Source organism: Mustela putorius, unplaced genomic scaffold (genome assembly GCF_011764305.1).
Source record: "Mustela putorius furo isolate JIRA1106 unplaced genomic scaffold, ASM1176430v1.1 tig00000083_pilon_pilon_pilon, whole genome shotgun sequence".
Lineage (NCBI taxonomy): Eukaryota > Metazoa > Chordata > Mammalia > Carnivora > Mustelidae > Mustela > Mustela putorius.
This window is the reverse complement of record NW_025421273.1, coordinates 33,700,666-33,713,331: the sequence shown is the minus strand read 5'-3', so window position 1 is coordinate 33,713,331 and position 12,666 is coordinate 33,700,666. Positions and strand designations below refer to the sequence as shown.

Sequence of the window (12,666 nt, the reverse complement as noted above, 5' to 3'; positions counted from 1 at the left end):
TTTATTTGGTAGGTGTTCCAGAAACAGAATTTAGAGATGAGGAACTGTAAAACAGGAATTAGGAAAGGCCAATACTGAGGTGTATTCTCCAGTTGGTTAAACAGGAGGCCTCTGAGATTCCATCTTGCTGGATCTTTTGAGGATCTGTCTAGATGTGCCTTAGAATGATCCACAGAGGGGCGCCTGGGTGGCTCAGTGGGTTAAAGCCTCTGCCTTCGGCTCAGTCATGATCCCAGGGTCCTGGGATCGAGCCCCACATTGGGCTCTCTGCTCAGCGGGAGCCTGCTTCCTCCTATCTCTGCCTGATCTCTGCCTACTTGTGATCTCTGTTTGTCAAATAAATAAATAAAATATTAAAAAAAAAAAAAGAATGATCCACAGAGGCCTGGGAGAGGAGAGAATTTATCCTTTGATCTCTATCATCCACGTTCAAGGATTGTTACATAAAATGTCTCACACTTCCAAGACAAACATGACTGAATGCTGGACAGGTTATGACAGAAGTCCAGGGAATGAAGACAAAGTTGCATGGAGTAGTGAGTCAAAGCACTGTAAGTTACAACTGCAGGAAGCTGCTTGCTGAAGCAAGAGATGATGTAAAATGTGAGCTGAGATTACACGACATGGGACACAAGTGATGTCTGTGTCCAGAGGTACATATTGCCATATAATAAATATAACAAAATGTATAATCCAAACAATTCCATATTAAAGCAAACATAAGAAGACTCTGAAGGAGGGAGAAAAGACAGATGGCTAAAGGTTTTGAGACCCAAGGAATAATTTAATTGTGAATTTCCTGGGTTTGTTTTTTTGCCTCATATGTTCCCAACATGGAGCTGAAAAAACTTTCTACCCAAAACTATCAATGGACATGGACATTAAAGCCCCACAAGAGCCTTCCCTCTCTAGACAAAGGACCAGGAAATACGCAACCAAGTAAGACTGAAAATTTTAAGTTGGAAACTGCTCTACTGAAGTCAGACATCACAGAAAAGAAACTGTGGCTCCATAGAAGTCAGGTAGCAAAGGCTGAAGGGTCAGCTTAGACTTTCATACTCTTCAAGCTATAATGAGCCCTCCTCCCTACTTCTACCTCAGTGTTATTGAAGTTCATGTGGGCAAACCTAGATTTCAATCCCTAGCTGGAGGTAATGAGGTACCTTATACTTTAGCCACTATTGTTCTCAGAAGAGAATGAAGACTCTCACAAGCTCCAGTAGTGATGAGGCAATGTCAGGGAGAATAGTAGTGAATTATTCTTACCTCTCTAGGGAGATAACAGTAGAGCTCTACTGGGGAGTAAGAATCTCCACATTGACTCAGCAACAGCAAGTTCACCCCTTCACTAGGTGTGAATGAAGGAAAGTGGAAAAAATGAACTGCTATCTCCTCCTGAAAATAATACTATGAAACCTCCTCTTCTTCTTCCGACATACATTCTGTCAGTATATGCTATCTAATACAGATGATTTAAATAGGATCCATATTCTGTTAACATAAAACTGAAAGTAACCGGGTTTCAATGAAACTCACTCATCATATCAAGAACCAGGTAAAACTCAAATTGAATGAATCAGTAGATGTCAACACAGAAATGACAGAGATACTAGAATTATCTGACAGAGCTTTTAAAGCAGTCATCATTAAAATGCTTCAATGGGCCAGTATTTGAAACAAATTAAAGCAAAAACAAAGTAAAAAAAGACATAGAAATTATATATAAGAACCAAATAGAAATTTTAGAACGGGAAAATAAAAGAATAGAAATGAAAATGAATAAATAAATAAGTTCAACAGCAGAATGAACAGAGTCTCAGGGATCTTTGGGGCTATCATGAAAGTGGAAACATTTGCATCATCAGAGTCCTGGAAGGAGAGGGAAGAAAAGGTGCCTCTAAGAAATACTCAGAGAAGTAATGGCAAAAACTTCCCAAGTTTGACAGAATATATAAACTTACAGATTCAACAAAAGCAAATTTGAAAAAGATAAACTCAAAGAAGATATAGTAGTAAAACTTCTGAAAATCAAGACTAAAACAAACCAACCACCTTGAAAGTAGTAAGAGAAGCAAATCCTTATCTGCTGGTAAATAAATAAATAAATAAATATTAAATGACTTCAGAAACTATAGAGAACATAATTTTTTGGAGAACAAAAATGAAGTGACACATAATTTTTCCAGAGCTGGGGGGGGGGGGGGGGGGGGGGAGGAACTTAGAAAAGATTGCCAACCCAGAATCCTATACCAAGTAAAAATATCTTTCAAGAATGAAGAAGAAATCAAGAAATTAACACATTAGGACAAACTAAATGAATGTATTACAAACAGAAGTCCTCTAAAAGAATAGCTACAGAAAATTCTCTAACTGGAAAAGAAAAGAAGGAAAGAGAGAAAGGAAGAAAGAGAGAGAGGGCTTGAAATATCAGAAATATCAGTAAGGCAGAAAAAAAACATGATAGGCAAAAGTAGGGATACATACAACAGATTTTCTTTTTCTCAAGTTCTATAAATTACATTTAACATTGAAGCAAAAATTATGACACTGATGTGTTTCTAAGTGCATGTAGAGGAAATACTTAACACAACTATATTATAAACAGAGGAAGATAAATTTAAGTAAAGGAAGGAAGATTTATATATTCATTCCAGCTGGCAAAATTAGAGTATTAGTACACTTTGATAATTTATTCATTACACATATTATGTATTTTATATTATATATATAAATACATGTATATAATATGTGTACAATACCTACAAAAAACACTAAAAAAGCTATACAAAGAAACACATTAAAAATCCACAGATAAGGGAGCTTGAGTGCTCAGTCACTTAAGCCGCAGATCTTAAATTTTGCTCAGGTCATGATCTCTGGATCCTGGGATGGAGCCTCACATCAGGCTCCATAGTCAGAGGACAGTCTGCTCAAGGGTTCTTTCTCTCCCTCTGCCCTTCCTTCCACCACTCACAAGGTTCCTCTCTGAAATAAATAAAGAAATCTTAAAAAAAAAAAAAAAGAAAGAAAGAAAGAAAGAAAAAGAAGAAGTCTACATATAGAGGAGCCTGGGGCCGGTACCGACAGAGCTAGCAGGCTTGAAGAGCTTCAACAGGAGTGTGAGCAGCCTCTCTGAGCAGGTAACAGTGACAATGATACCACAAGTGGGGATGTTCCTTATATAGGCAGTAAGATGAGCCTTATCTTGAAGGTGGAGATCTGCTGCAAGGGCATCCTCTGCACCATTGATGTCCAGTGTTGCCCTCACCAAATTTATGTCTTTGGTCAGAAAGACAGACCAACAATTCGTCCAATCCCACCTCCAGATGAAGTCTTTGAATACATCATATTCCATGGGAGTGATATTAAAGACCTCACTGTTTATGAGTCACTAAACCCACAATGTTCGTCGAGCCAGACTTAGCTATCATTGTTTCCACTAAGCTCATCTATTTCTTCATTCTAGGCATTGGGTCCCTATGGACTTCTCTGCAGGATGTCAAAGCACAGTCAATTCATTTGAAGTTCATTAGTTGGGCAGCAGTTCAGTGCTATCGATGTTGCTGAAAGCTCTTTGACATTCTTTGGACAAGAAACATCAAATAGTGGTAGTGTATCTCAATGTAGCAGTTGGTTCTGCCTTTATCCACGATGCACAGTGTCTAAAAACACACCTGTATCAAGGTTGTTCAAGCCCTCAGTTAGGACCTTTGAGAAAAAGCCCAACCATGAAACAAGCAATACAGACCACCTCTGCTCACTTACCTGCTCCAGCACCTGTTGGGAGAAGGACCCCATATCAATCAGGCCTTTACTATCTGTCAGCCAAAAAGCAACAGAAAATCAAGAGCACAGGTGCACTGAAACACACAAAATTTCAAGACCAGAAAATGAACAATCCCAAAATGACAGTAACAAACAAATAGTTCCAGGTGCTCTTTTGGTTCCAAAGAGAGAGTGTTGGGTTGTCAAGGTGGCAGGGCCAATGTGGTGTTCAAGACAGTCTAATGAAATTTGAGAAACATTTTTACCTTGAAAGTGTGAATGCACATTTTAACAAGGAGGAAATTGATAGTTTCCTTATAAACTTGAGTTCAAAGTAGATAAACTTGAGGAGTAGGAGAACCCTATAAATGGTGAAGATAAAAGACTTAGAAGTTGATACTCACCAAAAACAGTGAAGGAAATGCAGATGAAGGAGATCTACTTGGACCTAATTACTATTATGACAAAAACAAATCCTTCTTTGATAATATTTCTTGTGATGATAATAGGGAACAGAGACCAACTGGAGCTGAAGAAAGAAGATTAAATGCCAAAATCTTTGGAATTACACTTTGTCCAAACCATAACTACAGGGACTACAGAGGCAGAGGAGGTCTTGGTTTCCTTGTGGCCAAGAGCGTGGTGGTGGCAGAGGTGGGAGCATCACCACCTCTGGGGATTTCATGGTGTGTTCAGAGGAATTCTTGGGTGGGACAAGGAGTTTTCAGATTTTGATACAGAAAAGACAACAAAGTTGCTGCGTAGTCTACAAACAAATCTTTGAAAATAGGTGAATTTCTAGTCTTCCTGGTCCTGAGAATTGGTTTCAGTCTTTGAAAAGAATGAAGAAACTCTGCTGTATATTTGTCACCAGTACTGTGTGTATATTTGTTTTTCTGCTTAACTTCAAAGATACAATGCAGTTACTTTTCAGGGGGTTGGTTAGGCTTATCTTGAAAAATGAGCATTAAATATATTTGGAATAGCGAGAGTTTAGCAATTTCTTATGTATAGTTAAACTACAGCAGTACTTCAGTGGGACTTAGAAGTATTTTTTCATCACTGAAAGGATTTTCTTATCACTAAATTGTATTTGCCAATTATTGTAAGGTGCCTGCAGATAGGCCATGATACTGTGTTTTGAGCTATAGAAGTTTGTGTGCGCATGTGTGTGTCCCTTCCTTCCATCTTTCCTTCCTTCCTTCTTTCCTCCCTCACTCCCTCCTCTCCTCTCCTCTCCTCTTTCTCTTTCTCTCTCTCTCTCTCTTTCTTTCTTTCTTCCTTCCTTTCTTTCTTTCTGGAAATCCTATAATATCCCTGTAGAGGTACCTTATTTCATCAGTTAATTAGAATGCTGTGTGGTAGAGAATTTTGTCGGTCAACTATGTACACACAGTAAAATACTGTTCTTTGAACAAAGACAATTTTTATATAGTTGTAAAATTCCATTATACTCCATTGCCAAAGAAACCTTAAGAATTTTGTACAGCTGTGTAAAAACGATCTGTTTTTAAAGAGTAAGCATTTTAAAGTTAGCAAACATATTGTGCCCCTGCAGAAGTGGATGTCTGAGGAGGAGAGCTATGGGTGTTGGGTCTTCATGACTTACCAGACTTGAATTTTTTTTTTTAATTTTTGTTTATTTTTTTTAATGTTTGGAAAATAAATGAAGATTTGATACATTCTTCCATTATCTGAAAAGGACAAATTGCCCACACTCATTGTAAGAACTTCATTTTATAACAAATGGCATATCACAGGATTGGTCCAAATAATAAATATTTTCAGTGCATGAATATAAGTAATCATAAATAAGAATGCACTTAGCTATATTTTCAGATAAGTGCTCCCCTGTTTTTCAAAACCAATAAAACTGGGCATCAATTAACCTTTTTTAAAATATCCACAGATAAATCAGAGTAGAATTCTAAAAACAAATCGTCAAATAACACACAAGAATGTGGATATAACAGAGAAGGAAACAAATAAAAGGGAACAAACAGGAAAAAAAATATAAAATTCCAGACGTTAGCTCTGTATTATTTTTCTATTGTTACTGTACTAAATGACACAAGAATAGTGGCTTAAAACAATACAAATGTTTAATCTTATAATTCTGCTGGTCAGGGATCCAAAGTCATTCTCACTAGGTTAAGGTCAAGGTGTCTGGTTCCAAGCTTGTCTGGTTCCTTCCAGAAGCTCCAAGAGAAAACTATTTCTTGGCCTTTCCTGTTTCTAAAGGCACCCTGCATTTCTTGGCTTGTGGTTCCATCCTTGCCATGGCATCATTCCACTCTTTGCTTCCATTACTGCCTCTCCTTCTTTTTTTTTTTTTTTTAAAGATTTTATTTATTTATTTGATAGAGAGAGATCACAAGTAGGCAGAGAGGCAGGCAGAAAGAGAGAGAGGGAAACAGGCTCCCTGCTGAGCAGAGAGCCCAATGCGGGACTTGATCCCAGGACCCTGAGATCATGACCTGAGCCGAAGGCAATGGCTTAACCCACTGAGCCACCCAGGCACCCACTGCCTCTCCTTCTTTTTCTGACCATCCTGCCTCCATGAGTCAAAAGATGCCTCCAAGGATCAAAAGATCCTTTTGACTATACTAGGCCCACTAGAATAATACAGGGTAAATTTGTCACCTCAATATCCTTAATTTAATCACACTGCAAAATTCCCTTTGTAACTTAAAGTAGTTTATTCATAGGTCCAAGTCATTCTGGTGTGGATATCTTTGGATAGGCATTATCCTTTTTTTCTACCATAAACCTTAACATATCAATAATCACGTTAATATAAAAGTTCAAAATATTTCAATTAATAGAGCATGTCAGAGTCAATTTTTAAAAAAAGCAAAAAACCAAAAAACAACAAAAATAAATGGATTCCCTGGGTGGGTCAATCAGTTCAGTTAAGCATCTGCCTTTGGCTCTGGTCCTGATCCTGGGGTCCTAGGATGGAACCTGCACCTGGCTCCCTGCTCAATGGGGAGTCTGCTTCTCCCTCTGCCCTGCCCTTATTTGTGCTTTCTAGTGTCCTTTCTCTCTCACTCTCAAAAATAATCTTTAATTTTAAAAAAATTTAAAAAGCAAGCATGGTCTATCTAAATGATCTCTGCAAAAGACTCATTTCAAGTGTAACAAAATAAGCAGTTTGAAAATGGAAGTTGAGAAAATATATATTATACAAACATTAAAGGAAACAGTAATGGCTGTAACAAGTAGAATAGATTTCGGATTAAAGACAATTACCAGAGACAGGAGAATTTTACTTATATTTATTTTTTAAAGATTTTATTTATTTATTTGACAGACAGAGATCACAAGGAGGCTGAGAGGCAGGCAGAGAGAGGCAGAAGGCGGCTCCCCGGGGAACAGACACCCGGATGCAGGGCTTGATCCCAGGACTCGATCCCAGGACTCTGGGATCATGACCTGAGCCAAAGGCAGAGGCTTTAAGCCACTGAGCCACCCAGGCGCCCCAACAGGAGTATTTTCAAATAAAACAGGATAATCCTATCAATAAGACCTAGTAAAACTGCAGAAGATGGAAAGCCAAACCAATGGAATTGAAGGGAGACCCAGAAAAATTCACACTTATATTTACAAAAGTTAACATCTCTGTATCAATAATTGATAGAGTAACTAGCCAAAATCAGCCAGGATTTAGAGGAACATAAGAGCACTACCAACTGTTAAGATATAATCAAGAACATCCCACTCAACAACAGCAGAACACACATTATCTTCAATTGCCCCTAGGAAATGTAGCGAAATAAACCTTGTATTGTTCCATAAAACAAACTTGAAAAAGAATTAAAGGATTTGTATCAGATAGTGTGTTCTACAACTACAATAATATCAAGCTGTAAAGCAATAATGGGAAAAGAAAGGAGAATATCCAAACATGTGGAAATAAAACCACACACTACTACATAATCCATATAGTAAAGAGGAAGTCTCAAAGGGAAATTAAAAAAATATACACAATTACTAAAGAAAATCAACATACTGGGGCAAATAATACATTATATGTTCATAAAAAAATCAACATACATCATATCATAATACAATTAAATTAGTGCCAAGAGAAATTTATAGCATTAAGGCGTGCATTAAAAAGAGGCAAAATCTCAGGTCAATAGTCTAAACTCTTACCTCAGGAACTAAAAAAAGAAAAAAATAAATAAACTTAAACCAAACAGAATAAAGAAAACTATAAAGAGTATAAATCATTAAAATTGAAAACAGAAAACTAATCCAGAAAGTTACTAAACTACATTCTCATGTATATTAAACAAATAATTTGAGAAGCTCTTATGTTGTTTAGGAAAATAAGTTTATAATTTGAATACCACTTTCCAAAAAAACAAACAAAAAACCCCTCAGGCATAGCTGGTTTCTCTAGAGATTTCTATATAGTCCTACACAATCTTTCCTAACCTATTCCAGAAAACTAAAATGGATAGAACATTTAATTAATTTTATGAGGCTACAATTACCCTGATACTGAAATCAGATAAAGATAAAAGTATTCAAAAAAAAAGAAGAAAACTATAAGTTCATATCCTTCATGAATATAAACACATTTTTTTAAAAACTGAGCAAGTAAAATTCACCAACATACAAAAAAGAATTATATATATATATATACACACATATATGTGTGTATATATATATATAAAATGATACATGATATACATAATGATAAAGTAGGGTTTATATCTAGTATGTTAGAGGAGGTTAAGACTTGTTCAATATTTGAAAATCAATAAATGTGAGCAATCAAATTAACAGGCAAAAAGGAAAAATTGCATGATCCTATCAATCAATGCAGAAAAAGCATTTGCTATATTTAGTTTCTACTGATAATTAGAATTTTCAGAAAAATTGAGATAAAGGTCAAATTTCTCAAACTGATAAAGATTATGTACAAAAATTCCACAGCTGACATTATCTGCAATGGTGAATGCCTTCTTACTGTGATCAGGAATAAGGGAAAGATGTCTGCCTCATCACTACTATTTTACACAGTGAAAAATATTCTGTCCAGTTTAATAAGGCAAGGAAAGAAAATGAAAGACATACAGTTCATTAAAGAAGAAATAAAACCATCATTTCCAGATGGCATAATTGTCTGGGTAGGCTTACCCTAAGAATCTATAGGAAACCTGTAGAACTAATAAGTGAGTTCTGGAAGTTTGACACAAGATCAATGTACAAAAGTCAATTGTATTTCAACCTAGTAGCAATAAGCACCTAGACATTACAATTAAAAGCAATATCATATAGAATTGTTGCACAAAATGAATCACTCAAGTGGAAATCCCACAAAATATGTTCAAGATTTATATGCTAAAAACTGTAAAACACTAACAAAAGAAACAAAAACATAAGTAAATGGGTACATATACCAAATGTTGGCAATTTTGTCCATCAGCTCCCTATGGAAAACAAATCATAAGATATTTTACTTCTATAATGAATTATTTATAGTTTATAAAGTTGCTTATTTCTTATTGTTCCCAATTTAATTATATAAAATATATTTTATTTTATTTTTAACAATATATAAACGTACTTTTTTTTTTTTTTTAGGTCATCAGTAAATTTACATTCTTGTTTCAAATAGTCAAAACAATAGAGAAGTATATATAACCAGCCTGATATTTCCCATTTTGTTCTTTCTCACAATCCAGTATCCCTCCTGAAATGATAACAACTGTTAAAATACATGTTTATCTTTCTGGTGTTTTGTTTTTTGCTTTGCGTTAGATAAACATGCAAGCTGTCAGTTTTGAAAATAAATGCTATCTCTCATTGCCAGGATGACATTCAGAATTGTTAACAATGTAATATAGTATAGTATGAACACCCATTAAAAAGGACAGATCGTAAACAACTCAGACACATATAATAGGGCATATCAGCTGAATATACATCCGATATGTTATCATTTGGAACATTTTCAAATACTTCGAATATCAAATCTTCTTTGTGTATTGTGTACTCTTCCATTATTATGTTAGCCTTAAAAATTCCCTCTAACCTCTTTTGATTAACATAATTACCAGGGCACCTGGGTGGCTTAGTTGGTTGAACATCCAACTCTCTATTTCCATTCAGGTCCTGATCCTGGACTGAGCCCCATGCTGGGCTCCCTCTCAGCCCCTTGCTCTCTCTCAAATAAATACATCTTTTATTATTATTATTTTTTTAATAAAACACAATTCCTAAAACCTTTATGATTGCCAGAACTGGATTGACTAATTTATACATTAGCATTGTGGTGCCATCTTTGGCTCAGCTAATCAACGTTTCATCACAGGTACCATCACAACAGGGAGATCCTTTTTTTTTTTTCCCCCTATTGATAGGCCTTTCTCAGCAGGTGTCATTTAATTCCAATATTATTTTCCCATTGCTTCTGAGATGTTTCAGTTCATCAATAAATTGGGTTCTCCTAAAATCTTCTGGAAAAAAGAATAAAAGAAAGGCCACCTAGGACCAGGCTAGACTTTCTAGTCCTAACCCCTCTTAAATGTCCTCTCAATTTGACCAGAAGCTTAGCATGACTTGCAGTAAAGGGGTTTATCCTGTGATTAAATTGGCAGTGATCAAAATATCAGATCTATTTTGCAGAAGCAATACTCAGACCCATTAAAATAGCCTTCAGGGCCGGATTAAACTAGTCCTATAACGCGTTCTATTTAAATAAATAGCTTGCTTAATCAAATAATAGCTCCCCTAAAGAGCTCACTCAGTGAATGAACCTTTTCCTCTTAGGATTCTTTTCACTGCACCCAGATGTAATTTCTTCGCAAACTGCCTCTGGCAATACTTTTTTGTCTTAATGTACAGATTTTTTTTTCTTTCTTTTTTTCTTTTTTCTTTTTTTTTAATATCCAGTCTTCATAGTCTTTAGTGATTCTTAACTGAAGGGGTTTTTCATTGAGAAATATTTTACACCATGGAAATCAACTGTCCTCTCTCCCTGACCTAAACTACCTGATCCATGATTGAAATAAAACAGTATCATGGCATACCCAGGTCCTGTCAACAGCAACAGTTGGTCTAATGTCTCTCATTCCTTAAATTATTTTTGATTGACTTTTAACTATTTCAGGCTAGGGGCTATTTTACTAAGCATCCTAGCAGAGCAAGCTTACCAAAAAGCGTTATTGGCCACTACACTGCTAATTTGCCTGCAAAACTGGTTAAATCAAACCTCCCAGGACAACCTCCAAGACTTCATCAAACTCTGCCTTGAGAAGATGGTCTCTGGAGCCAGTGTTTGGTTTGTTTGTTTGTTGTTTTCTTTATTTTTGATCACAATGTCCTCACATTTGTATGGATTTCATCCATTAACCTTCTGGAGTTTCTGTTTCCTAAATCACAAAATAGCAACAATCCCTTATATTTTGCAGTGTTGCTACCCAGATTCATTATGCCCAAAATAGTGCCTCATGCTTGGGAAATGTTTAACACATGTTGATCCTTTCTTCCTATGCATCTATTTGTTTTCTCCTTCCCTGTCCTCACCTTCTCCTCCCTCTCTCTCCTCCTAATAAGTGAGGCATCGTTTTTTTTCCCTCCTACTTTTGAATCTGTATTTTCCCCCAAATTTACAAGATAAAATGATGTAAGAATATTGGCTAGCTGTAATGATTATGTATGTAAGCAGTTCAGCCAAATGCCTGTTGGATAGTAGTTGCTCAGTAAATACTATGTCATCACAAAGAAAGAATCAAATTCATTAAAGTTTTTGGTTGTTGCTGTTGTGATTACTGTTGCAAGGAGGGGATTCTTATAATTTTATTTTGCTTGTGTTTTTAATCTACGGGAGCATCTTTGTGTCATTCTCTTTACAAGAACTTACTCACGAATTTCGTTTACATTTTACCACAATATTTGATGAATTACTCATGAGTATTTCTTTTTTTTTTTTTTTTTTGGTCATTATTGTTCCCATCATTGGAAATCATTATTTAAGTGCATTTCTTACATTTTTATTAGATAATATGTTCTAGGGATTATAGTAAGAACTTTGCATATACTGCTATGTTTAATTCCTCAAAAGTTTTATTAAAACAGAAGCAATAACCTAAAAAGGTAAAATGTTTTATCTAAATTACATACTTAGTGAGTGGCAAACCAGAATTCCCATCCTAGTCCTGTCATCCTCAACTAACCCTTTTAACAATTCTTTGACATAATCTATATTTCAGTACTTACATTAAGAGTGCTATCACTTAACTCATTTGTCTCCTTCAACTAGCAATTCCCTTCATCCATTTTTTATATTAAATATACAAAGCAATACATTTAAAATATAAATCTTATCTTGTCCTTTCTTTTTTTATCCCCTAAAGTCCATCCATGGTTCCTCATTTTTTCAGGATAAAGTTCAATCTACAAATCAATGCTGTGTCTCTTTATGAAATGTTCTCTATTTGCCATCTGCATGTGCCAAATTAAACTATTTGCAGTTTCTTCCCAAAAAAAAATCATGATTCCTCAAGCTGGCTGACATTTGTATTTGTTCCCTCCGTCTGGATTTCTTTTCTATCTTGTATTCCCTACTCATCTTTCAAGACTAAAACCATGTATCATCCACTCAAGGAAGTTTACTTTGATTCATCCAGGCTGAGTGAAATGTCCTATAACTAGTTGTTCTCTGAGCACCTGGTGCAAATTTCATTATACATTTCATATATAATGCATTATAGCATAAATTCTGTTGTATTTTTAAAAGATTTTATTATTTATTTGATGAAGACAGACATAGCAAGAGAGGGAACCCAGGCAGGGGGAGTGGGAGAGGTAGAAACAGGCTTCCAGAGGAGAAGGGAACCCTATATGGGGTTCGATCCCAGGACCCTGAGATCATGACCTGAGCTA

The 12,666-nt window shown here is 35.7% G+C and overlaps 1 pseudogene; it reads left to right on the top strand.

Moving 5' to 3' along the window:
• Positions 1-472: 472 nt before the first annotated feature.
• LOC101689699 lies at positions 473-4,530 on the top strand (annotated as a pseudogene).
• Positions 4,531-12,666: the final 8,136 nt, after the last annotated feature.